The 26,461-nt window shown below is 49.4% G+C and overlaps 1 protein-coding gene across 3 annotated transcripts in view; it reads left to right on the top strand.

The window, feature by feature from the left end:
• The window catches only part of LOC146869958 (charged multivesicular body protein 4a-like), a 410,915-nt gene that overhangs the window by 121,665 nt on the left and 262,789 nt on the right, over window positions 1-26,461 (top strand). The gene's annotated exons all lie outside the window — the stretch shown is intronic.

Genomic DNA, 26,461 nt, shown 5'->3' with positions numbered 1-26,461 from the left:
AGAATTTGGAACCAGGGGTTTGGCTGCTGATAGTTCAGCTTAGATGTTTTGTTGTAGTGTGTTGATTAAATATATATGGCAAGTTCAAGAGTGCTGTTTTCTTTGGGAACAAGTTGTGATATACTGTTTTGGTAGATCCCCATTAACAGATATTGCATTTAATCAAAACCGCATTTTCGTAATACAGTCAAACTAACTTACACGAAATCCTGTTAAACCAAATGATTTCAGCACATCCACTTAATTGTTATAAAGAATATGTATGTTAAGTCCAGTTGGATTGTAAACACTAATTATCTTGATTTGTTATGCCAGGCAAATATAATGTTTACCATTTCCCAAACTCCTAAAAATGCGTATGCCCCATATGATTAGAATAAAATCCACGTGTGGCTGGTCAAGTGGCATTTCTACAATCGAAACCTAAAGATTTTGAAATGAAAATGTTTACAATTAGTCTTTCATCTACATTACAGTTTGCACAGAAAAGGAAATCGCCACTCTACATCACTCCATTGTACGCCACTCTAAGACACTCTACAACACTCTAGGTCGCTCCACGCCACTCCGCTCTACGACATTCTATGCCGCTTCACTACAGGGCACTCTACTCCACTGTAAGACACTCCACTCTACCACATGTCAATCTACTGCACTCTATGCCACTTTAGGCCATCCTACCACACTCTAATCTATGGCACTCCACTCTATGGCACTCCACTCTATGGCACTCCACGCGATGCCTCTCCACTCTGTGGCACTCCACGCGATGCCTCTCCACGCGATGCCTCTCCACGCGATGCCTCTCCACTCTACTCCACACTGGTCTACTCGACTCTACGACACTCTACAACACTCTACGGCACTCTGCTCTGCACATGCCACTTCACTCTACCCCACTCTACCCCACTCTAAGACACTCTATGACACTCTAATCCACACCACTCTATGCCACCCCACTCTTAGACACTCTAGGCCACTCTATACCACTCTGCTCTACACAGCCAAGCTTCCTAGTGGAGCTACCTAAGGATTTTCCATGAAAGCATTCAATAGGGATCCATACGATTGGCTGATGTAAATGAGATAACCAGGAATGCAACTAACATTAGTGCTGCAGGTAGAGTAAATCCAGGGATAATAATGTAAGGAGCCCAGTACAACATACTCCTATGGCCCAGATGGCTGAGGATCACAGTGCAAACTGCTCCCAGGTTAGAGCACAGGGGCACAGCTATCATTAGTGCAGCAGGTACAGTGGCACCAGACTAAATGAGAAGAAGAGATCACTGCAGACAAATTCTAGCCAAGCATAGAGCACAAGCACAGCAGTTCAGTGGTATCAGCCATAGGCTGGGTTAAGAGCCAACAGCAGCCTGCTCCCAGTAGTAAGGACTGGGGTGCTGGTATCATTGCATTGTATAGCACTTACACCGTGCTTCATACTCCTACGTGGGGTGCCAAAGCACATTTTTGGATGGGTAGCATGATACACTGTCAGTGAGTGCGTGGCTGGCAGAGTGTTGCATTTATCACCCTATGTGGGAAATGTTTTGTCATGTGCGAGTTACCAGAGAGGTGCTTTTATTTTGTTTTGGGGAGCAGTGCCTAGGGATGGCGCACGAGCTGTGAGAAATAGGCACACAAGTTATAATGTTGTTAGGCATACGACATATCACGTCAGCAACATGGTTCTAGCCTAATCAGAGGCGCAGTGGCGATCTGTGTTCATGTACTCCAAAACGGGGAACAATCCGAGAAGGCCTAGAATTCTAATTGGCAGCATGCACTGGGCAAAGATCCTGCCAAATGAGAAAAATGCGAGGGGTATGTGAATTTTGCTTTTGTGTAATTACATGGAATTTTAGGAACATTATGAGCAATAACGCATAATGATGCAAAATGCGAATCCATCATTTAATGCTATATTTGAGCGTGAAATGTGTCCTCATGTCAATTTTGATGGGAGGACACATTTCGAGGTAGAAAAATATCACAAAAAACCACAGGTGGAGTGAGCAGCAGCAGCCTTCGTTCTGGCCATATGCGTTCTCCCCATGTGTTTGCGGTACCGTTTTGCTGTCAACAGCACATATTTATGCAATGTAAGGAAATGGCATAATTTCAGGACTTACGCTTAACAAGAAATACCCAAAATTACATGAATTACTATGGTGTGATTTCAGTTTTGTCCAGGCCTAAAAATTATGGCAGATGGGCAAGAATAGAAGTTAGTGATATGAGCAGTAGTCATGCAACTTTTTATTATAGGCAGAGGTACTATCTACTAATGTGCAGTTATGTCATTGACCTTGGAGCAGAACACCACGCGATATGAAAGATTTTTAATTTAAAGAAATGCTACTCCTATGGTGTTCTTGTAAAAGGTATATTATATGGAAAAAAAGACCATTAAAAAACACACACAAACATTGGCAACATTTGTTGTAAATGAATGTTAAAATTCAAGTTATCTTTGCTCTGCTTGAGGAAAAAAAATATCACATCGAATTGCAATATGCATTTGTTTTGGGGGAGGATTTGCAGATGTGGGGCCCAGCCTCATCAATCAGTCAATCAATCAAAGCATTTATATAGCGCACTACTCACCCAGCGGGTCTCAAGGCGCTAGGGGAGGGGGGTCCGCTACTGCTCGAACAGCCAGGTCTTGAGTTGCTTCCTGAAGGCGAGGTGGTCCTGGGTCAGGCGGAGGTGGGTCGGGAGGGAGTTCCACGTCCTGGCGGCGAGGAAGGAGAAGGACCGTCCCCCTGTGGTGGCTCTTCGGATGCGGGGGACGGTGGCGAGGGCGTGGCCGGTCGATCGAAGCTGGCGTTTGGGAGCGTAGAAGTTGAGGCGACTGTTGAGGTATCCTGGGCCTTGGTTGTGTAGGGCTTTGTGTGCGTGGGTGAGGAGATGGAAGGTGATTCTCTTGGTGACCGGGAGCCAGTGCAGGTCTCTCAGGTGTCCGGAGATGTGGCTGCGACGGGGGATGTCCAGGATGAGTCGTGCTGAGGCGTTCTGGATCCGCTGAAGTCTTTTCTGGAGTTTGGCGGTGGTTCCGGCGTAGAGGGAGTTGCCGTAGTCCAGACGGCTGGTGACGAGGGCCTGGGTGACCGTCTTCCTGGTCTCGGTGGGGATCCACCGGAAGATCTTTCGTAGCATGCGCAGGATGTTGAAGCACGACGAGGAGACGGCGTTGACTTGTCTGGTCATGGAGAGGGTGGAGTCCAGGATGAAGCCCAGGTTGTGTGCGTGCTCTGTTGGTTTAGGGTGCGCTGCCTAGGGCGGGGGGCCACCAGGAGTCGTCCCAGGCGGAGGGTGAGGATCCCAGGATGAGGACTTCCGTCTTGTCCGAGTTCAGTTTCAGGCGGCTGTTCTTCATCCATTCGGCTACCTCTTTCATCCCTTCGTGGAGGTTGGCTCTGGCGGTGGCGGGGTCGTTGGTGAGGGAGAGAATCAGCTGGGTGTCGTCGGCGTAGGAGATGATGTTGAGGTTGTGCTGGCGTGCGATGTCTGCGAGGGGGCTCATGTACACGTTGAAGAGGGTTGGACTGAGCGAGGAGCCTTGAGGAACGCCGCAGATGACTTCGGTGGCTTCAGATCTGAACGGGGGGAGGCGGACGCTCTATGTCCTTCCGGCGAGGAAGGAGATGATCCACTCCAGTGCCTTCTCCTGGATTCCGACGTTGCTGAGTCGCTGCACTAGTGTACGGTGGCAGACAGTGTCGAAGGCCGTGGAGAGGTCTAGGAGGATTAGGGCCGCTGTTTCTCCGTTGTCAAGCAGAGCTCGGATGTCATCGGTGGCTGCGATCAGGGCGGTCTCGGTGCTGTGGTTGGCCCGGAAGCCAGACTGCGAGAGGTCGAGGGATCCGTTCGTCTCGAGGAAGGCGGCCAGCTGCTTGTTGACGGTCTTCTCGATTACTTTTGCAGGAAACGGGAGCAGCGAGATGGGGCGGTAGTTCTTGAGGTCGGTGGGGTCGGCTGATGGCTTCTTTAGTAGAGCGCTGAGTTCGGCGTGCTACCAGCTCTCCGGGAAGGTAGCGGTGTCGAAGGAGGTGTTGATGATGTCCCACAGGTGGGGTGCGATGACAGCGTCGGCCTTGTTGAAGACGTGGTGAGGGCAGGGGTCGGTAGGAGATCCGGAGTGGATGGAGTTCATCGTGCGGACGGTGTCTTCGGTGCTGATCGGGGTCCAGGCGCGGAGGGTGGTGGTGGGGGGGCGGTGGTTCGGTCGTGGCGTGCGTCGGTTGAGTGCTGAAGCTGTTGTGTATGTCCGCGATCTTGTTGTGGAAGTAGGAGGCGAGGGAGTTGCAGAGGTCTTGTGAAGGGGTGATGTCGTTGTTACCGGCGTTGGGGGTTGGAGAGCTCTTTGATGATGTTGAAGAGTTCCTTGCTGTTGTGTGCGTTGTTGTCCAGTCGTTCCTTGAATGCGGTTTTCTTGGTGGCGTGGATGAGTTGGTGGTGTTTTCGGGTGGCGAGCTTGAGGGCAGTCATGTTGTCCGGTGTTGGGTCTCTGCGCCAGGTTCTCTCGAGGGCTCGGCAGTTCTTCTTGGAGCTCTTAAGTTCGTCGGTGAACCATGGGGCTTTCTTGCTACCGGGTCTGCTAGTCGGGGTCTTCAGAGGGGCGAGGTCGTCTGCGCAGTCATCACATAAGGTAAAGAATGTTACTTGGTTATTTCTTTTTCACAGTAAAGTATGCTTTGCTTTTAAAATTGTGTTATGCACTAATGTTAGTGGACTCCAGTTTGGGACGTTACTGCACTTGGTAGAAATCTACAGCCACTGGGGTCAAAAGTCAAAGCTGCTCGGCTGGAGCTGGCAGTGTCAAGGTCTAGGCTCTTTGTCATTCAGAGCTGCGCGGGACAGCGCCCCTTCGCACCTCTTCCTGGGCCTCAAGAATGACAAAGGAAGCCCTCACCTTGCACATCGAAAGGAGGGGGAGGGGTTGCCACAGAGGATGGAGCAGGGATCGGACAGATAGAGCTGTACTCTTTGAAAGTGTAATGTTAAAGGGTTTGCAGTGACGGCCCTGGGAGCTTCTGTCTTAGGCCTGGGAGAAGGTGCATTTAAGCACATGAAAGACTAACCTGGAAATTGTTTTTAAACATAGTCTGCAAGTCAATGTGTTGAAGAAACGGAGAATAGTTAAAATAGTGAAAACAAAAGACAATCTACATTAAATCTGTTCATTTTAAAAAAACAAACTGTACTCATGCATTACTGCGAAAGATTATCTGCAACATGCACACCTGGAACTGTCTAGAAGGTGCTTGCGCTTCTACCCTATTGTGAATGATGTGCAAAATGTCTGACCTTGCTTTAAAGACGTTCCATTAAGTGCTACGATTTTCAGCACTGGATCGTCGCAAGCTTCTCCTTAAAACCGAAGTTGAGTGAAAAAACGCTGTGCTCATTAAGAGCAGACTATGAAATCATGGCTTTATTCTTTAGATTAAAGAATTAGTAGTGCATAACTTTTCTGATTGCAAATGCAGGACTACAAACCTCCGAATGCAAACAACCCTTGGCACCTTTCAGGACATGGGCTATGTGCGACCATATCGAAGTCACACATCCTTGTAATATAATTTAAGACCCAGTAGGGAACCTTTTAGTTCTTGCGGACACGTCAAAAGTAGAGAATTATTTTGGGCATCGCACTCAAAAGCACTAAAAAAGTTGACAAACACACTATGCAACTGGAAAACATTCGTCTGGATAACGACGAGTGCTATTGCCACTTCACTGTGAACATGATCTTCTATTTATTAGATAACATTTTCTTCATGGCTATCCAAGTATGTAATTCATAATAGAGTATCTTGGAGAATATTTTGGTAGGTGGACATAGCAGGACAAGCAGTCTGTGATACAAAGCATTAACCTATTGAGCCTCTTACATATAGGCACCAATAGTGCTCCCTTCCACTCTTGAAGTGTATGGAAGCCCTCCGAATATGACATGAAAAAGTGAGACTAAGACCATAGTGCACCAAATATGAGCTTGCTTCGTATTGCTTTTTAATTAGGCCATCTGGTCCTACGGCTATAGAAACATTCCATTAATCAATTAGCGTAGCCACTCTCACTTTTTAATTTCTCACTTCAATTGCAATAAGAACTGAACAGTCATGTATGAGCACAGGAGCTATGCTGTTATGAACACCAAATAGTTTATTTATATGTCCTACCCAAAAGTCTTGAGGGATCGCTTCCTTTAAAAGAGTAGATCGGTCCACAAATATGTATTTTCAGATTAAGCCCTATTTTCTTTTAATGCCCCTATAGTCTCGAACATGTTCGCTATAGTGTTCCAGTTCCTTTTAACTGTATTTCATTTCTTGTGAATGATCATATTTTTCAGAATCAGGTTTTCTCTTTTGATACGGAGGTGAATTAGTCAATACTTTAAAGTGGCTCCATTTCCTACACACTTTTCTGAGGTGTTTAAGGTTACTGCTAACATCTCTAGGTTATCACTGCCAATTAATCACTCAATCAAGCAGGATTTAGGAAGCGTGGCTAATCATCTATGAGGGTGCTAAGGGACTTGCTGCTTCGGGTGGGTTCAGTTGAACAGCCAGGTCTTAAGTGCTTTCCGGAATTCTAGGAAAGAGATCGTGGTCCGTTGGTGAAGGGAGAGGTCGTTCCAGGATTTAAGGGCAATGTAGGAGAAGGAGCACCCTTCACTGTTGCTTCGGTGGATGCAGGGGTTGTGTGTTAGGGAGAGGGCGGAGGAGCATAGGTGTCTGGAGAGTTGGTGTACATGTCGGTGGTTGATGTATGCTGGTCCTTGGCTGTGTAGGGCTTTGTAGGTGTGGATCAGCATCTTGAATTGACTTCTCTTCTGTATGGGGAGCCAGTGGAGTTTCTTGAAGTGAGAGGTGATGTGCGTCTGTTTGGGGAGGTCGAGGATGAGTCTGGCCACTGAGTTCTGTATGATTTGCAGTCTCTTCAGGAGGTTAGTGGTGATTTCTGCATGGAGTGTGTTGCCGTAGTCAAGGCGGCCAATGACTAGGACTTAAGTGACGGTTCATCTTGTATTGATGGGGAGCCATTTGAAACTTTTCTGGAGCATGAAAAGAGTGAGGAAGCAGGCTGATGAAACTGCGTTGATCTGGATTTTCATGGTGAGTTTGCTGTCCAGGGTGATGCCAAGGTTGCAAGCATGGTCTGTCGGAGTGGGTGAGGGTCCTAATTTGGGGGGTCATGAGGAGTCATCAGCACTTCTGTTTAGTCTGTGCTGAATTTCTGGCAGTTGTTTTTCATCCAGTTGGTGACACTCATCATACACCTGTGGAAGTTGGCCCTCGTGGTGGTGAGGTCTTCTGAGAATGAGAGGATGAGCTGGGTGTCGTCTGCGTAGGATATGATGTTTATTTCATGAGCTCTGATGATGTTGGCCAAAGGGGTCATGTAAGTGTTGAGCTGTGTGGGGCTGAGGAACAAGCCTCGAGGGATGCCGCAGATGATGTTCTTGGGTTCCAAAGTGAACGGAGGTAGCCAGATTATCTAGATTCTTCCAGTGAGGAAGGAGGCGATCCATTTGAGGACATCTCCTAGGATTCTGATCGGATGATGGCTTTTGATTAGGGTGTGGTGGAATATAGTGTTGAATGTTGCAGAGAGGTCGAGGAAGATCAAGGCCGTCATTTCTCCCTGGTCAAGGAGAGTTTTGAAGTCATTGGAGGCAGCAATCAGGGCAGTTTTGGTGCTGTGGTTGGTGCAGTATCCAGATTTGGAGGTGTCCCGAAGATTGTTGTTCTCCAGGTGTTCTGCAAGTTGGCAGTTGATGGCTTTTTCGAGGACTCTGGTGGGAAAGGGTAGCGGAGAGATGGGATGGTAGTTCAGTGGGGTCGATGGATGGTTTCTTGAGAAGGGGTTTGAGTTCTGCATGCTTCCATTATTCTGGGAAGGTGGCAAAGGTGCTGATGCATTGAAAATGGCAGTAAGCTTGCTGCTGATTTTCTTGCTCCTAAGATTGAAGATGTGGTGCTTCAGGGGTTCATGGAAGCTGTGGTGTTCTGTTTAGTAAGCTGGTCCCAGGAGGTGAGTAGGTGGTCAGGGCTCTCATTTGTAGGAGCGAGGTGGCAGAGCAGGTCAGAAGGGGCGGGTTGGAGTCCGAAGTTTTTGTAGATGGTGGAGATACTGTCATAGAAGAAGTTTGCAGGGTGTTGCAAAGTTCCTGGCAAGTGGTGGTGATGATTTCCTTGGCTGAGGAGTTGGAGAACTCTCTGATGATTTTGAAGAGTTCATTGCTGTGGTTTGGGCTGGCTTTGCTGCAGTCCTCCAGGGCGTTCTTTTTTGTCTCCTTCAGGTGCTGGTGGTAGTGGTTGAGGGCTGACTGGAAGGTGGCTCTGTCTGTGTAATCCTTGCTAGTGCATCATCTCCTTTCTAGTCGCTTGCAGTTGCATTTCATGGTTCTTAGTTCCATGGTGTACCAACTGGCCTGTTTGGTGGATCTGTTGTGTATGCTGGGATTAGTGGGGGCAAATCTGTTGGTGCAGTCAGTGATCCAGACCAAGACTTTTTTGACAGCCTGTTCTATGTTTGCTGTGGTATCATGGTGGGAAGTGTTGAGGGCATCGGTCCGCTGGCTGTCTGACACTTTGATCCAGCTAGGGTAGAGGGGCACTGGAAGGCTTGGTGGAAGTGCCGGGAGGGTCATGTGATGATGAAGTGGACAATGGTGTGCTCTGTCTAGGTGAGCTCGGTGACATGACTGTACTTGACTCTGTCGCTGGCCGTGAAGATGGGGTCAAGCATGTGTCCTGCGTTGTGAGTGGAGCTGGTAACTAGTTGGGTGAAGCCGATGTTGTTCATGCTTTCGAGGGGGATGGCCATGTTGGTGGTGTTCAGGTCATCGAGGTGAAAAATTAGGTCTCGGAGGAAGATGTAGTCCCTAGAGTCTATAGCGAGCAGTGAGATGAAGTTGGGAATGGCGTTGCAGAAGCTGGGCCGTGGTCCTGGAGGTCTGTAGGCGAGGATGCCTCTGTTGGTGGATTTGACATCAGTTTGGAGCTTGAGATTAAGGAGATCCATGATTGGGTAGGTGTCGTCTTCCACTGTACGGCACATTTTGCAGCGTGAATCTTTCTGGATTCACTATGCTGTGCATTATTCCGCGATCTTGTGGTTGGGTCCGGATTCGTAGTCTTTTCTTTGTTTTTTTTTTTTTTTTTGTAGCCCAGGTGGGCGTCGACATACACCATTTGGTGCACCTCCCGTGACGTCGTCGTGCTTCCTGCGGAAGTCCCACCTTTGGGGCGCCATCTTCAGATTCTTTTTTCCGCCGTTGGGTCTGGATCGTCATCGGGAAGCTCCAGAATTACACTCGAAGGAAGAAGGAAGAAAAGCGAGTTTCGTCGATAGAAACACTAGAAGATATCAGGAAAGGAAAAGATTTCATCAGGAGCGCGAAGAAAGGAGGACCAGCGCCCTTTTTCTTCGACGGCCTTGGAGAATGCACGCTCAGAGACCCTGAGCGCAATGGACAAGACGCCATTCAAGTTCTGCCCAAACTGCCACCACAAGTTCGCGCAGAAAGACCAGCATCCGGTCTGCAACCTCTGCCTACCGGTCGATCACCAGAGTATCGACTGCAACGCCTGCTCAGCCTTCGCGCCGAAGACACTCAGGGTGAGAGAGCGGCAGAGAAGGGCCAACGCCAGCATGGATGGCAAGGGGAAGCCCCCGACGCTCTACGCTCTGGGCCTCTCCTCGGACGACGAGGACAACGACGCCGAGACAGCCGAAAACTTCACGGTCGTAGAGACCGACAAGAAAAAAGAAGACGAGGTAAGAGAATCGTCGAGCGCAAAACAGAAAGTACCTCGACAACACGAGGGTGACTCGAGAAAATCTGAGTCAAAGTCCACGAAGGGAGCCCCGGCGCCGAAAACTTCGACGTCCAAAGGGGGAACCACGGACAAGAGGCCGAGCGGATCCTTAGAGAAGGACTCCCTGGTGCCGAAAGACGCCGAAAGGCAAGGGTCGTCGAAAGCATCCCATGAAACGGGCCGATCGACGCAGAAAGAACGTTCGACGTCGACGCAAGTTTCATCGAAAAGACCCGCGGTCGACGCCGAAAGCATCTCCGAGATGGAGAAAAAGAAGAGGCGGCTCGAGGCCGAAATGGAGAACATCCTTCAAAGAAAGAAGGAGTTCGACGCCAGAATGAAGGAATTCAAGATTCCAACGGTTTCATCAGAGGACGTCTGTGAGGTCGAAGACGAGTTCGACGCCGAAGGGCTGACAAGAGAACTCGAAGAGGAAGAAGAGCCCTATTATGAGGGAGAAGCCGAGGAAGAAGACCAACGGTCGTTCTACGAATCGGCGGCATCTACCAGCAACGACGTCGAATGGCACGATCTCGACACCGAAAACCCGGAGGAGCCCGTGGACACGTACCCTTCGAGGCCTTCGCCACCCGACGACATCGGGGTCTACAATATGGTGGTCAGGAGCGCAGCAATGGCCTTCGGCGTCAAACTCGACGAGGAGAAACCGAAAGCCGATTTTCTCGTCGAGACACTGCTCCCCATCCAGACAAGGAGCCAGTTCCTCCCCATGCTACAAAGCGTGATGAATCAGGGGAGAGAAGCCTTCAAGGAACCTGCGACCTGCCGGTCGATCACGCCCAGGACAGAGAAGAAATATAAGCACTCCTCCCTGGACCCCCCTTACATCAAGGGTAGCGTGACCGCGGACTCCATCATAGCCTCCACGGCCAGGAGAAGGGCCAACGTACCAGCAACTTCGGGCCCACCCCCGGATAAGGAGAGCAGGAGGATTGACCTCACAGGAAGAAAGGTCGAGAGGAACGCCGCAATGCACTGGCGCATGGCGAATTCAAATGCACTCCTCAATAGACACCAATACCAGCACTGGGATGAGATGGGGGAGTTAGTAAAGCACCTCCCCGAAGAATACCGGCAGAGAGCCTCTCACCTGATAGATGAAGGCAAAAACATCGCCAACTCCTGTATAAAGACGGCGTTGGATGGGGCAGAGACTTCAGCAAGACTCATGGCCATAGGGGTCACAGAGAGGAGGCATGCATGGCTAAGAATCTCGGGATTCAAACCGGAAGTGCAGAACAACATCCTTGGCACCCCCTTCAATGGAGAGACACTGTTCGGAGCAACAGTGGACGACAAGCTCACCCAGCTGAAAAAAGAAAACGAGACGGCGAGGTCCATGGGGGCCCTACAGCTGAGGGGAATGAGGCGAGGAAATCCCTCGAGAAGACCCTACGGTAGGGGAGGAAGCCAGCAGGGGACGTCGCACCAGGCGTTCCAACAAAGTCAGCAGGGTGAAGGTCACGGACAAGGTCAGCAGAAGCAAAACTGGCAATATCAACCTCGGGGCCAGTCCTTTCGCGGGAGAGGGAACGGACGTGGCCAAAGGAGGAGAGGGGGCGAACAGCCCTCGACGAAGTGACTCAGCACGCAAGAGGACGCCTACCCTCGTCAGGACCCCAAGGGTGAGGCGCAGAAAAGTGTCATCAGGGGGAAGAGAAAATTCAAGAGCCTACGAGCATACGACACCAGTAGGCGGAAGACTGAGGTTCTACCTTCAGGAGTGGCGGCGTATAACCACAGACAAGTGGATACGGAACGTTGTGCAGTACGGGTACTGCGTAGATTTGGAGAAAAGACCTCCAAACAGGAAACCAAGGGGAAGACTGAGATCGGCCCAAGAACTGGCAATACTCAGAGAAGAAACGCGGAAACTCCTGCAAAAGGGAGCCATAGAGACAGTGCCGTTCAGAGAACGCAACAAAGGGGTCTACTCAAACTACTTCGTGGTTCCGAAGGTAGACGGAGACCTCAGACCCATACTAGACCTCCGTTACCTAAACAAGTTCATCAGAACGCAAAGGTTCAAAATGACTTCACTGCAGGAGGTTCTGCCACAGATAAGAGAAGGGGACTACATGGTCACCGTGGACCTCAAGGATGCCTATCTTCACATCCCAATAAACAGAAGGCACAAGGGCCTTCTAAGATTCAACATCGAACAAGAACACTACCAGTTCACGACCCTGGCCTTCGGATTAAAATCAGCACCAAGGGTCTTTACAAAATGCCTGTCGGCGGTAGCGGCGCACCTACGAAGGCAGGGAATACATGTCTACCCCTACTTGGACGACTGGCTGGTCAAGGCAAACTCACGTGGAAAGTGCGAGAGGCACGCAAAACGCGTAACAGACACCCTCACAAATCTGGGATTCTCGATCCACTGGGGAAAATCATCGATGGAACCGGAGCAGGTGAAGATTTTCCTGGGGGCAAAGATCAACTCCCGCAACAGTACAGTAGTGCCCAGCGAGAGGAGGACAGAGGCTCTACTGAAGGAGGCGAAGCTCTACCAGAAGGGGCGAGCTCTGACAGTGAGGGCTGTGAGCAAGATGATGGGGATGATGGCGTCCTGTATCCAGCTGGTGCCGAATGTACGCCTGCACATGAGACCATTCCAGGAATGGCTACAACAACAATGGTCACAAGCAAACGGAAGTTGGGAGGATCTAGTGGTTGTTACGCACGCAGTGCAGGAGGAGATAACTTGGTGGAACAGAGACAACATAACAGCAGGGAGAAGCCTGACACCACCAATCCCAACAGTGACCATTACCACGGACGCATCGCAGAAGGGATGGGGAGCGCACATGGACAACCTCAAAGTGAGGGGTCTATGGGCCCCAGCAGATGCGGTCCGCCATATCAACTACCTCGAGTTGAAAACAATCCTGCTAGCCCTGAAGGCATTCCAGAGGCACCTGTTCAACAAGAGGGTGTTGGTCCAAACAGACAACACCACGGCGATGTTCTACATCAACAAACAAGGGGGGACACAGTCGTTCCCGCTCTCATCCCTAGCTCAGGAGATTTGGAGATGGGCCATACCTCTCAGGATAGATCTACTGGCAATTCACCTACCGGGGAAGGACAATGTGGAGGCAGACTGGCTAAGCAGGCAGACCTCAGCATCACACGAGTGGGAGCTCAATGGCCAGGAAACGGAGAAACTCTTCCGGAGATGGGGGACTCCCACAATAGACCTTTTTGCAATACGCCACAATGCAAAATGCCAAAGCTTCGCGTCCAGGCAACCAGATCAGCAATCCAAGGGAAATGCCCTATGGATAAGCTGGTCGAGGACATTTGCCTACGCCTTTCCACCGATACCCCTGTTGCACAGAGTGCTCGACAAGTGCAGAACCAGCAACATGACCCTGATCCTGGTGGCTCCGCAGTGGGCGAGGCAGACATGGTTCTCACAAATTCAGGAAATGGCACAAGGCGACCCATACAGGTTCGAGAGGAGGAAGGACCTGCTCTCAATGCAAAACGGAGAGGTCCTGCACCCAGAGCCAGAGACCCTCAACCTGGCGGCATGGCTCCTGAAGACCTAGAGTTCGCACACTTAAGATTGCCGCCGAGCACGATGCGAGTGCTACGGGAGGCGAGGAAACCAACTACACGAAAATGCTACAGCGCAAAATGGAAGAGGTTCACTGTGTGGTGCCGGAAAAAGGGCCTGCAAAACAGAATGACAAGAGACTCAACAGTACTGAGGTACCTCACACACCTTCTAAAGAGTAACCTCTGCTCGAGCTCACTAAGGGTACACCTAGCGGCCAGCGTGGCCTACACCAGAGGTGAAAAAGGTGGAAGTTTCTTCAGCTCGCAGGTGGTGAGGAGATTCATGGAAGGAGCCAAAAGGATGGCCCCCCCGAAAAGGTTGCCGCCGCCGGCATGGAATCTGAATGTGGTCCTGACGGAGCTCATGAAGGCACCGTTTGAACCCATTCACAAGGCCACACTGCAGATGTTGACTATGAAAACAGCCTTTCTGGTGGCCATAACCTCGCTACGCAGGGTGAGCGAGCTTCAAGCACTAACGCTGCAGGAACCCTACATTCAGATCCACAAAGATAGAATAGTCCTGAGAACGGACCCACACTTCATGCCCAAGGTAGTGTCGGCGTTCCACATAAATCAGACTATCCAGATACCAAGTTTCTTCCAAAACCCGACTACAAACGCAGAAAAGGCACTGCACACCCTCGATGCCAGAAGAGCGGTGATGCACTACATTGAGAGAACCAAAGAACTCAGGAAGTCGAAACAGCTGTTTGTGTCCTTTGCTACTAGCTTCATGGGTAGACCAGTGACTAAGGGCACCATCGCAAGGTGGATTGCCCTCACTATTCAATTCTGCCACAAACAGGCTGGACAGGAGCTAGCGGAGGGGCCGCAGGCTCACTCCACAAGGAAGAAAGGGGCCACCGTGGCCTTCCTGGCGAACACGCCCATCCAGGACATATGCCTCGCGGCAACTTGGGCATCTGTGCACACGTTCACGAAACACTACTGCGTGGACATTCAGATGAACAAGGAAGCACAGGTTGGACAGAAGGTGCTTCAGCACATTTTCAACGACCAACGCTCATCTACCACCCAGCCGCCACAGAACTAGGAAAACCGCTACAAAATCGATGCACAGCATAGTGAATCCAGAAAGATTAACGCTGCAAAACGAATAGTTTCTTACCTGTCGGTGTAGTTTTGCAGCTTGAAGATCTTTCTGGATTCACTAGCGAACCCACCCACCTCCGCCAGGAAGATGAGGCTGGAGGAAGAGGGGGTAAAATGGAAAAGATCAAAGAAATACAAACATACAGATAAAGGGACAAGAAGGATTAATCAATCGCCTAGGGTTAAAAAAAAAAAAAAAAAAAAAAAAAAAAAAGAAAGAGGAAAGGAAAAAAGAACCCGAAGATGGCGCCCCAAAGGTGGGACTTCCGCAGGAAGCACGACGACGTCACGGGAGGTGCACCAAATGGTGTACGTCGACGCCCACCTGGGCTACAAAAAAAAAAAAAAAAAAAAACAAAGAAAAGACTACGAATCCGGACCCAACCACAAGATCGCGGAATAATGCACAGCATAGTGAATCCAGAAAGATCTTCAAGCTGCAAAACTACACCGACAGGTAAGAAACTATTCGTTACTCCACTCCCCAACACTTTACTCCACTCTACATTACTTTGCAACACTCTACGCTACACGGCTCTACGACACTGCTCTTTGCCCCTGCACTCTACTTCACTCCAGTCTATGACACACTGGTCCACTCCATGCCACTTAACTCTAGGCCACTCTACTCCACTCTACAGCACTCCACTCTGAGCCACTATACGACTCTACTCCACTCTAGACCACTACACTGACACTTTACTCCCCTCTATGCTCCACCACTCCACTCTGACACTCCACGACACTGCACGACACTCCATGCCACGCTAAGACCCTCCACTCTATGCCACTTGATGCTACTTTGACACACTAGGCCACTTCACCCTTGCTGCACCACTATACTCTGACACTTTACTCCAGTCTATGCTACAACACTCCAATCTACAACACTCTATGCCACTCTTAGACACTCCACTCTACGCCACTCCATGCCACTCCTCTCTACAACACTCTATGCCATTCTGCTACACTCTGCCTTCTACTCTACTACACTCTACACCACTCCACTGTATACTAGTCCACACCACTCCACTCTATGCCACTCCTCTATGACATTCTACAACCCTCCACTCTACTACACTCCACTCTATGCCCCTCCACTATGTGATACTTCACTCTACAACACTCTACACCATTCCACTCTGTCGCTCTGACACTTCATCCTGTGACACTATGCCACTGTACGCCACTCAATGCCACTCCACTCTACTACACTCCATGCCACTTTACTCCACTCTGTGACACTCCCCGCTACGCCACTCCTTTCTATGACACTTTACTCCACTCTTTCCTGTGCCACTTCCCTCCACTCAACTCTGCTCCACTCCACTTTATGGCACTCCACTCTACTCAATAACATTTTACTCAATTCTACAACACTTTACAACACTCTATGCTACACCACTATGCTACTCCACTCTATATTATTCCACTCTAAGGCACTCTACTCCACTCCATGCCACTCTACGCCACTCCACAACAATCTACTCCACTCTATGCTAAACCACTCTGACACTGCACTCTAGGCCACTCTATACCACTCCACTCTTAGCCACTATACAACTCTATACCACTCTACGCCCCTCCACTGTACGCCCCTCCTCCCTACACCTCTCCGCTCTGCTACACCCCACTCTACCGCACTCTTTGCCCATCCACTCTCCTCCACTCTGCGCCCTTCTGCTCTACGACTCTCCATTCTACAACCCTTTACTCCATGACACTCCACACTACTCTACTATACTCCACGACACTCTACTCCACTCCACACCACTCCATGTGTCACTCTACTCTATTCCACTCCACTCTAATCCACTCTATGCCCATCCACTCTACGCATCTCTACTCTATGCCCCTCCACTCTACGTCCCTCCACACTATGCCCCTCTGCTCAGCGGCTCTCCACTCAATGCCATTCCATGCCATTCTGCGCCATTCGATTCCATTCCACTCTGTACCCCATGCTAAGATACTTCAGTTTACTCTACTCTACAACATTTTACTCACTGCATGACACTTTAATCAACTTAATGCTATGCCACTCTACTCTACGACACACCACGATACACCACTCTGTTCCACTCTACTCTATACCACTCCACGACATTCCACTCCATGATAATTCACTCTATGACACTCCACTCCACGACAGTCTATGTAACTCCATTCTATGCCACACCACTCTACGACGCTCCTAGACACTCCACTCTACAACCCCTACTCTACGTCACTCCACTCTGACACCATACTCTATGCCACTCCACTCTAGAACACTCAACACCCCTCTACGCTAATCCAAGCCACTCAACTCTAGGTCACTCAACTCCACTCTACATCACCCCATTCTAAGACACTCCATTCTACAACACTTTATTTAACTCTATGTAAGTCCACTTTACGCCAATTCACTCCAATCGAATTGAGTCTAAGGTGCTTTACTCCACTCTGCGACCCTCCACTCTGCGACCCTCCACTCTGCGACCCTCCACTCTGCGACCCTCCACTCTGCGACCCTCCACTCTGCGACCCTCCACTCTGCGACCCTCCACTCTGCGACCCTCCACTCTGCGACCCTCCACTCTGCGACCCTCCACTCTGCGACCCTCCACTCTGCGACCCTCCACTCTGCGACCCTCCACTCTGCGACCCTCCACTCTGCGACCCTCCACTCTGCGACCCTCCACTCTGCGACCCTCCACTCTGCGACCCTCCACTCTGCGACCCTCCACTCTGCGACCCTCCACTCTGCGACCCTCCACTCTGCGACCCTCCACTCTGCGACCCTCCACTCTGCGACCCTCCACTCTGCGACCCTCCACTCTGCGACCCTCCACTCTGCGACCCTCCACTCTGCGACCCTCCACTCTGCGACCCTCCACTCTGCGACCCTCCACTCTGCGACCCTCCACTCTGCGACCCTCCACTCTGCGACCCTCCACTCTGCGACCCTCCACTCTGCGACCCTCCACTCTGCGACCCTCCACTCTATGCCCCCACTCTATGTCCCTCCACTCTACAACTCTCCAGTCTACAACACTCTGCTCTATGACGCTCCACTCTATAACTCTCCAAGCCACTCTACGTCCCTCCACTCTACACCCATTCCCTCTATGGGCCTCCACTCTATAACTCTCCAAGCCCCTCTACGTCCCTCCACTCTACACCCATTCCCTCTATGGGCCTCCACTCTACACCCTTTTACTCAGTGCCCCTCTATGAGACTCTACTGTATGGCACTCTGACACACTACTACCCTCCAATCTATTTGATTTTACCTCACTCCACTCTAAGCCCCTCCACTCTCCCTCCCTGCACTGTATGCTGCTCTACACCACTTTAAGTCACTCTACACCACTATATTCTACTCCACTCTACAACACTTTACTCCCCTCTATGTTACACCACTACTCTTTATGGCCACTCTGCTCTATGACACGCCACTCTACGACACTGCACTCTGACACTCCACTCAATCCCTCTGCATTACACTCGATCCCTCTGCATTACACTCCACTCTATCCCACTTCACTCTACCCGACTCCACACTATACAGTACTCCACTATACAATTCTCCACTATACAATACTCCACTCCATGCCACCCCACTTTATGCCACTCTGTGCCCCCTTTCTCTACAACACTTTGCTCCACTCTACTCTAGGCCAATCCACTGTGCACCCCTCCACTCTATGCTACTCTTCACCAACCTACTCTACTGTACGCCACTCTATGCCACTGTTCTCAACTGTTTGCCACTCTACTCAGCCGTTCACCACTCTACTCATCTGTTTGCCACTCTACTGCACTCTACTAGACTCCACTCTACAACACTTTACTCCACTCTGACACTCTACTCCAATCTAAGACATTTTACTCCAATCTACGACACTTTGCTGCAATCTACGACACTTTGCTCCAATCTACGACAGTATACTCTTTGTAATGTAATGTAAGTGCCAATTTGTATCGCGCGGCAATCGCTCCAAGGAGCATCTAGGCGCCCAGAAAGGACCACCAGATGTTAGGTAGTCCCTATGCTTACTTGACCGAGAACCCGAATTACACTAGGCTTCTGGCAGTTATATCTTGGAGATTAAAGATCCAGGTTTTTAGATGTTTACGGAAGTCTATTTCTTTATCCAGTAATCTCAACTGGGGGGGAAGAGTATTCCATGCTTTTGCTCCCAGTACCGCCAGGGATTTGCCCCCTCGAGTTTTGAGTCTAAAACTCGGGACGGTAAGCAGGTTGGCCGTTGAAGAACGCAGTGCTCTGGTTGGACAGTATCTGCTGAATTTTTTCCTCAGATAGGACGGGCCTAGGTTGTGAACAGCTCTAAAAGTAATTAACAGTACTTTAAACAAAACCCTTTTTGTAATGGGCAGCCAATGTAATGCCTTGAGGGCTTTGGTTGCAGATGATCTTTTCGGCCATTTTAGAACCAGCCTCGCTGCTGCATGTTGCACCATCTGAAGTCTGCGTGTGACAACTTTATTTGTACCAGCATAGAGGCTGTTGCAGTAATCGATGCGCGATGTTACAAGTGCAACCGTAACTGTTTTCCTTGCTTCAAGGGGCAAAAGATCAAAGAACTTTCTCAGTCCCTTTATTACCCCAAAGCACATGCCTGCCACTCTAGCTGCTTGTTGTCTAAAAGACAGGTCAGAGTCAAAATGCACCCCCAGATTACGGGCCGAGTTGGTTGTATGAGGTGGTATTTCAGCTTTTTCTGGCCACCATAATCGTGGGGTGAACTCATTTTTTGGGCCTATAGGCATGATCTCTGTTTTACCTGTGTTGCATTTCAGGTGATTAAGGCGCATCCATTCAAAGGTGGCCGTTGGGCAACCTTTGAGCTTATCCTCCCAGGCTTGGTTATCCTTCTCCATTACCAGGATAAGTTGTGTGTCATCGGCATAGGCTATAGCGTCTATGCCAAATGACGATATTAGTTTTATCAGGGGTGCAGTATAAACATTAAACAGGGTCGGGCTCAGGCTCGAACCCTGCGGAACTCCCGTCAACAGCGCTTTTTCACTGGAGCAGAATTCCCCCAGGGTCACCACTTGCCTCCTGCCACTTAAAAAGTTTCTTATCCACTCAAGCACTGTCCCTGTGACACCAGATGTTATTAACCGGTCTAATAGGATGGCATGTGAGACCGTGTCGAAGGCCGCCGATAGGTCTAATAAAATCAGGACGGCCTTCTTGCCTTGGTCTAGGGCTGAGCGGATAGTTTCTGTAGTGAACAGGAGGGCCGATTCGGTGGAATGTTGGGCCCTGAAACCTGCCTGGTTGGGGTGCCATACATCACTATCTTCCAAGAAACGAGTAAGTTGTTTATTTACAATTGACTCTGTGACTTTGCACAGAGCCGGAAGTAGTGAGATGGGTCGTAGGTTCGACAATGTGGTGGGGTCAGGGAGTTGTTTTTTTTGCAGTGGTTTCACCGCTGCCAGTTTCCACTCTGGGGGGACTTTGGCTGTGGACAGTGAGGTGTTGACAATGGCATTTATTATTGGATTGGCAATGTCCACAATGAGGTGTAAAAGTCTAACTGGGCATGGATCGAAGGGGGATCCGGATTTTGTTGCCAGAATTCCTCTTTTGGTATCCTCCAGGCTAACTGGAAGGAAAGTTGTCAACTGCGTGGCCCCTTGCCTCACTATATCATCCTCTGTTCTTGGCTCTAATATAGGGACATCGAAGTCCTTCGTCAGCCCCTGTACTTTTCCCTCAAAGAAATCTGCGATCTTGTCACAGAGTGCCTGCGAGGGCGGGATATCCTGCGCTAAACATTTAGGCTTATTAAAGCCGTTTACAATTTTAAATATTTCCTTTTGTTTGCTGCTGGCTGTTTCTATTGCCAACGAGAAGTACCTTTTTTTAGCCTGTTTAATTAGCGCATGATAGGCATTTTTTATCCTTTTGTATTTGCTACGTTCTAGGCTAGAGTAGTATTTCCGCCAGCTTCGTTCAGCTCTTCTAAGCTCCCCTTGTTTATCTTTGAGATCTCGATCGAACCAGGGTGCAGATGTTTTCTTTCTACCCTGCCTCGTTCTATTTTTTCCCTGCCCAACTGTACCTTTCAGATCATTCATCCATGTTCTGAAACTGATGGGATTTACAGGTACTACCAGCTGGGGTCTACAGTTCCTGGCTATAGTTATAAGTTCTGGGTGGGACAGTATCGTTTTCCATTCATCCCTTGTGACCTTGCTGTGTTCCTTTTTATGATCGTTTTCTCGGTAGGACATAAGGGGAAGCATAAAAGGAATCAGCATATGGTCAGTCCAAATTTGGGGTCTAAGGGGGTTAGTTGTCAAAGTGTCTAGGTTAGTGGCAATGCAGTCTATTGTATGCCCTGCCTCATGGGTGGCTAGAGTGTCTCGAATAGTGAGGCCCAAAACCTCCATGGTTTCCCGATAGGAGGCAGCAGGTGCATCGGTTGTGGACTCTAGGTGGATGTTTATGTCACCAATCTACGACAGTATACTCTTTGACACTCCACCCTACAACACTCCACTCCACTCTATCCCACTCCACTCTATCCCACTCCACTCTATCCCACTCCACTCTATCCCACTCCACTCTATCCCACTCCACTCTATCCCACTCCACTCTATCCCACTCCACTCTAAACCACTTAACTCTATTCCACTCCACTCTATCCCACTCCACTCTGTGACACTCCACACCACCCTACTCTGAGACTCTATGCCCCTCCACTCAATGAACCTGCACTTTCCGCCACTCTACACCACTCTGTCACGCTACACCACTCTACTCTATTGCACTCTACAACACTTTACTCCACTATATGCTAAGCAACTTCACTCTCTGCCACTCCACTCTCCTCCACTCTGTCATTACATTTTACAACCCTCCCCATTACTCCACTCTACAACACTCCACTCTGTCCCACTCCACTGCATCCTACTCCGCTCTACGACACTCCACAACCCTCTATGATATTCCACTCACTCTACAACACTCTACGCCACCCCACTCTAGGACACTTTACTCCACTCTACAGTATGCCCTTCACTCTACGCCCCTCCACTCTAAGCCACCCTGCGCCACTCCACTCTACTCCACTCTACTGTACACCACTCTATGCCACTCCACTCTACTGTACACCACTCTACTAAACTCTATGCCACTCCACTTTGGACACTTTGCTCCACCCTACAGCACTTTATTCCATTGTCCTCCACTCTGTGATACTCCACGACACTCCACTCTATGCCACTCTACTCCACGCTACTCAACATCACTCCACTTTATGACACTCTAATCATGACACTCTATGCCCCATCACTCTTGTCCCTCCACTCTACAACTCTCCACTCTGACACTCCACTCTATGCCCCTCCACAGCACCGAAGGACACTCTTCTACACTCTAAGCAACTCGCTCTATGTACTCCATGCCACTTTTCTCTGTCACTCCACTCTACTCTATGACACACTACTGAAATCTACTCCACTCTACACCCCTCCACCCAACTCCAAGCCACTCTATTCTAGGACACTCGGTGCTGCCACTCCTCTCTACAACACTCTACAACACTCTGCTCCACACTTTTCCATTACACCCTAATCCACTCTACTCAACCACACTTCACTCTACTCCATGACCCTCCAGTCCAGTCCACACCACTCTACTCCATGACACGCCACTCTACTCCATGACACGCCACAACACTCCCCTCCCTTCATATATGAATTGCTGCATATATACTAGGGGTATACATTAAACACAGATTATGTTAATGTGCCAGAAAATATCATATCATATGCTTAAAGAAAGACACTTAAAGCTGTATTTAACCTATTTATTAGTGCTTAAAATCTTAGGAGATAAGGGAACTAACAGATAAAGAAATTAATATATGGAACCAAGGAATATGGTCAACTGGAACCCAGAGCTTGATTAGCTGCTTACATTTTTGCCAAAATAGATGTTCAAGTCCCCATAGAGATAATGGGTGAAGATCATTGTGTTTAAGTCTCCATAGAGATAGTGTGCACATTCAAAGCTTAAATCCCATTATAAAGAGTGTGAAGCTAATGATGTACAAGTCCACACAGAGGTTGTGTGTAATTGTAGGAATGCTCAAGTCCCCATAGAGATGGCATGTTATTATAGCGATGTTTCAGTCCCCACAGAGATAGTGTGTTATCATAGAGATGTTCAAGTCCCCACAGGGATGGTGTGTTATTATAGGGATGTTCAAGTCCCCACATAGATAGTGTGTTATCACAGTGTAGTTCAAGTCCACACAAAGATTGTATGTTATTATAGTGATGTTTAAGTCCCCACAGAGATAGTGCATGAAGGTGATTGGGTCGCAGATCTGGGTTGAATCCATCATTTTCCTTTAGCTCACTTCGCCATTCCAGTTCAGACCCAACTATATGCAAATCAGTCTTGACCCTGTGCCTCATGGGAACAGTCCAGCCCGAACTGCCAAGCCAGGTCTTCCCTGGACCAGAAACAAGCATCCTGGGACTTGTTTCGGGGTAACACCCCCTCATCAGCCAAGCTAGCTTGAATCCAGTGGCAAAGTGAGCAAGGGACCCACGTCAGGGCATCCCCTGCCAACTTAGGGCAAACAAAGCAAACACAAGGAGATGATGGATGGAGTGCTGAAACGTTTTAGTCACTCACCCCCAGTAACAGATCTGGGTTGAATCCATCATCGTTCTTTAGCTCACTTCGCCACCCCAGTTCAGACCCAGCTATAAACAAATCAGTCTTGCCCTTGTGCCTCAAGGCATCCCCTGGTGCGTCTAGTCGAAACAGAGCTTGCGTTTAGTTACAGGAATGCTCAGGTCCCCACAGAGATGGTATGTTTTTATAGTGATGTTCAAGTCCCCACAAAGATAGTGTTTTATTAAAGTTTTTTTCAAGCCCCCACAAAGATAGTGTGTTATTATAACAGTATTTAAGTCCCCACAGAGATAGTGCATGAAGATGATTGTGTTTAAGTCCTCATTAAAATAGGGCCCGATTCACAAAGGTAAACTTAGAGACAAAAATCTAACTTTTCTACTTTTCAGTTTCAAAAATGTAAACTTAGACCAAAAGTCTAACTTTACTACTTTTCAGTATTCACAGAGCCCCATAGAGAGAATGCAAAGCTGATGATGCTCAAGCCAAAACAGAGCTTGCGTGTAATTACAGAAATGCTCCAGTCCTCACAGAGATGGTGTGTGACTATAGTATTACCACGGTCGCCAAAGAGAATGTGTGTGATTATAGACATTTCCAGGTCCTTACAGAGATAGTGTGTGATTATAGACATGCCCAGGTCCCCACAGATATAATGTGTAGTTTTTAGAGATCCCGAGGTCCCCACAGAGATAGTGTGTGATTATAGACATGCCCAGGTCCCCACAGAGATAGTGTGCGATTATAGAGATGTCGATGTCCGAACAGAGGTGGTGTGTGACTATAGTATTACCACAGTTGCCAAAGAGAATGTGTGTGATTAAAGACATGGTGGAACCTTATTTGAAACTTTTTCCTGTGGCCGGGCTTTGCTCCGCTGCCCTCCCTGTGGGATTTGGCTTTAGCCGGGCTGTGCTCCGCTGTCCCTCCCTGTGAGCCTCTCCGTGTGGCCGGGCTGTGCTTCGCTGCTCGCAGAACTCAGGACTTCATCCCCCAGTAGCCCCGCAGGCATTGAAGACGCCGACGACGCTGTTAACGAGCGCCAGGAGGCGCATAAAGATCGTGGCGGGCCCGAGGCCCGCGTGGAACCTTATTTGAAACTTTTCCCTGTGGCCGGGCTTTGCTCCGCTGCCCTCCATGTGGGATTTTGCTTTGGCCGGGCTGTGCTCCGCTGTCCCTCCCTGTGAGCCTCTCCGTGTGGCCGGGCTGTGCTCCACTGCTCGCAGTACTCAGGACTTCATCCCCCAGTAGCCCCGCAGGCATTGTTGACGCCGACGACGCTGTTAACGAGCGCCAGGAGGTGCATAAAGATCGGGGCGGGGCCGAGGCCCGTGTGGAACCTTATTTGAAACTTTTCCCTGTGGCCGGGCTTTGCTCCGCTGTCCTCCCTGTGGGATTTCTCTTTGGCCGGGCTGTGCTCTGCTGTCCCTGCCTGTGAGCCTCTCCGTGTGGCTGGGCTGTGCTCCGCTGCTCGCAGAACTCAGGACTTCACCCCTCAGTAGCCCCGCAGGCATTGAGGACGCCGACGACGTTGCTAACGAGCGCCAGGAGGCACATAAAGATCGGGCGGAACCTTGTCCCGCGGGCACGCCGGGCTAAGCCCGGGCAAAGGGCGGGCCATCTGTGGCCATCAGGGGCCAGAGGAGGCCAGGCTGGGCCAGCTCCTTGACATTTCCAGCAGGACACAGGACTCAAATTATCGCTAAGTGAGCCGCAAGGTATTGATTGACTCGAGTAGTTGTCTAGTGTTATCAATTTCCTGACTATAGTGTGGCATCATTCTCTTCTTATTAATAGTAAACCTTCTTCCCGCCACATGGCCAAATGTATTGCTAATTCTAAAGGGGGGGGTGGGGCAGGGGGTGTAGGGGCATTGGACGCTTTTCTTAAACGGGCAGAATCAGTTGTGGCCAAGGAGATAGAACTAGTTGAGAGGAGGTTATCACTTGATCCACTAGGCCCAAACCCAAATCAGACACCAATTATAAAATTAATAGGAGGCATCCAGACTCTCCTCCAATCCCCTCAAGTATTAATTACACCCTCTAGTGATGTCGTGACATCAGTGTTACATACAACTAACATTTCCTGTACACCTATACCCAGTCCCCCTCCTTCACCTCCTAACACACGCACTAGGCAGTCACGGGCTGCACTCGATACTAGAGCTAATGTAGCTGAATTGTTCCTCCAAATCCTCCACCAGAATAGGACTGCTCTAGATCTAATGAAATCACAGACACAGGGGAGGTTTAGCTCTTTATGGCAGATAAATTCAGAGGATGAGATTGGGGCGCCCAGTAATTTCCTGCAAAAACGACTCTCTTCACGCTGGATACCGGGGCTTTTTCCTGAGCCCCAAACCTCGGCCCCATAAGAAGCAACTGGAATGCACTGTAGTCTAAAAATTTTTTAAATAGCTCTAGTAGCGCCTAATTTCTTTGGGCGTGAGAGGCTCAATATTGAATTGGTGGCTTTCGAGAACTTGCCCATGGCATGGGCAGAGTGCCCACTCCATGAGCCGTTCGCAGCGAAAACCAACCCTAAATATGGAAAAGAATTTACAGAGTCTAATTTATCTGACCCTATATGTATGGTATTGAGCTTCCGTTTCCCTGGCCCACAAGACATGATAAAAGATTTTTTTAAATTTACACGCAGATCTAAGTCCTCCATGTGGTGGACAAAAATTTCCACAAGCAAACAGAGGACATTTGGAGTGCGGCTCATAAGAACCACATCGTCTGCGTATAGTAAAACTGGCAAGGGGTGCCCCTGACCAATTGGCACATCTTTAGTCACTTGTTTTAGGACTTTTGCTATACCATTAATATAGATAATAAACAACAGGGGTGCTAAAACGCACCCCTGCCTAACCCCCCTACCAATCTTTATTGCTCCAGATACCTCGCCGCCCATCCCAATCCTGACTTGTGCTTTAAGATCGGTATGGAGGTAAGCCAGGAAATGTACGAGGGCCTCATCCAGACCATAGTTAAGAAGCGTAGTCCACAATTTGGTTCTGTTAACTAAATCAAAAGCAGATGAAACATCCATAAAAGCAAGGTAAATGGGAGACGATCGAGCAACGTTATACTTGTCAATTATTAATTTTAAATTCAAACATTGCTCGACCGTGCCCACCCCGCTCCTGAATCCCATCTGACACGGGTCCAGTAAGTCTGAATCTTCAGTCCACTCTACTACCGTATTATAAATAACTCGCCCGAGTATTTTTAAGGTA

Source organism: Triturus cristatus, chromosome 1_1 (genome assembly GCF_964204655.1).
Source record: "Triturus cristatus chromosome 1_1, aTriCri1.1, whole genome shotgun sequence".
Classification (NCBI taxonomy): Eukaryota; Metazoa; Chordata; class Amphibia; order Caudata; family Salamandridae; genus Triturus; species Triturus cristatus.
The sequence above is the reverse complement of the archived record's forward strand: the minus strand, read 5'-3'. Positions and strand labels throughout refer to the sequence as shown.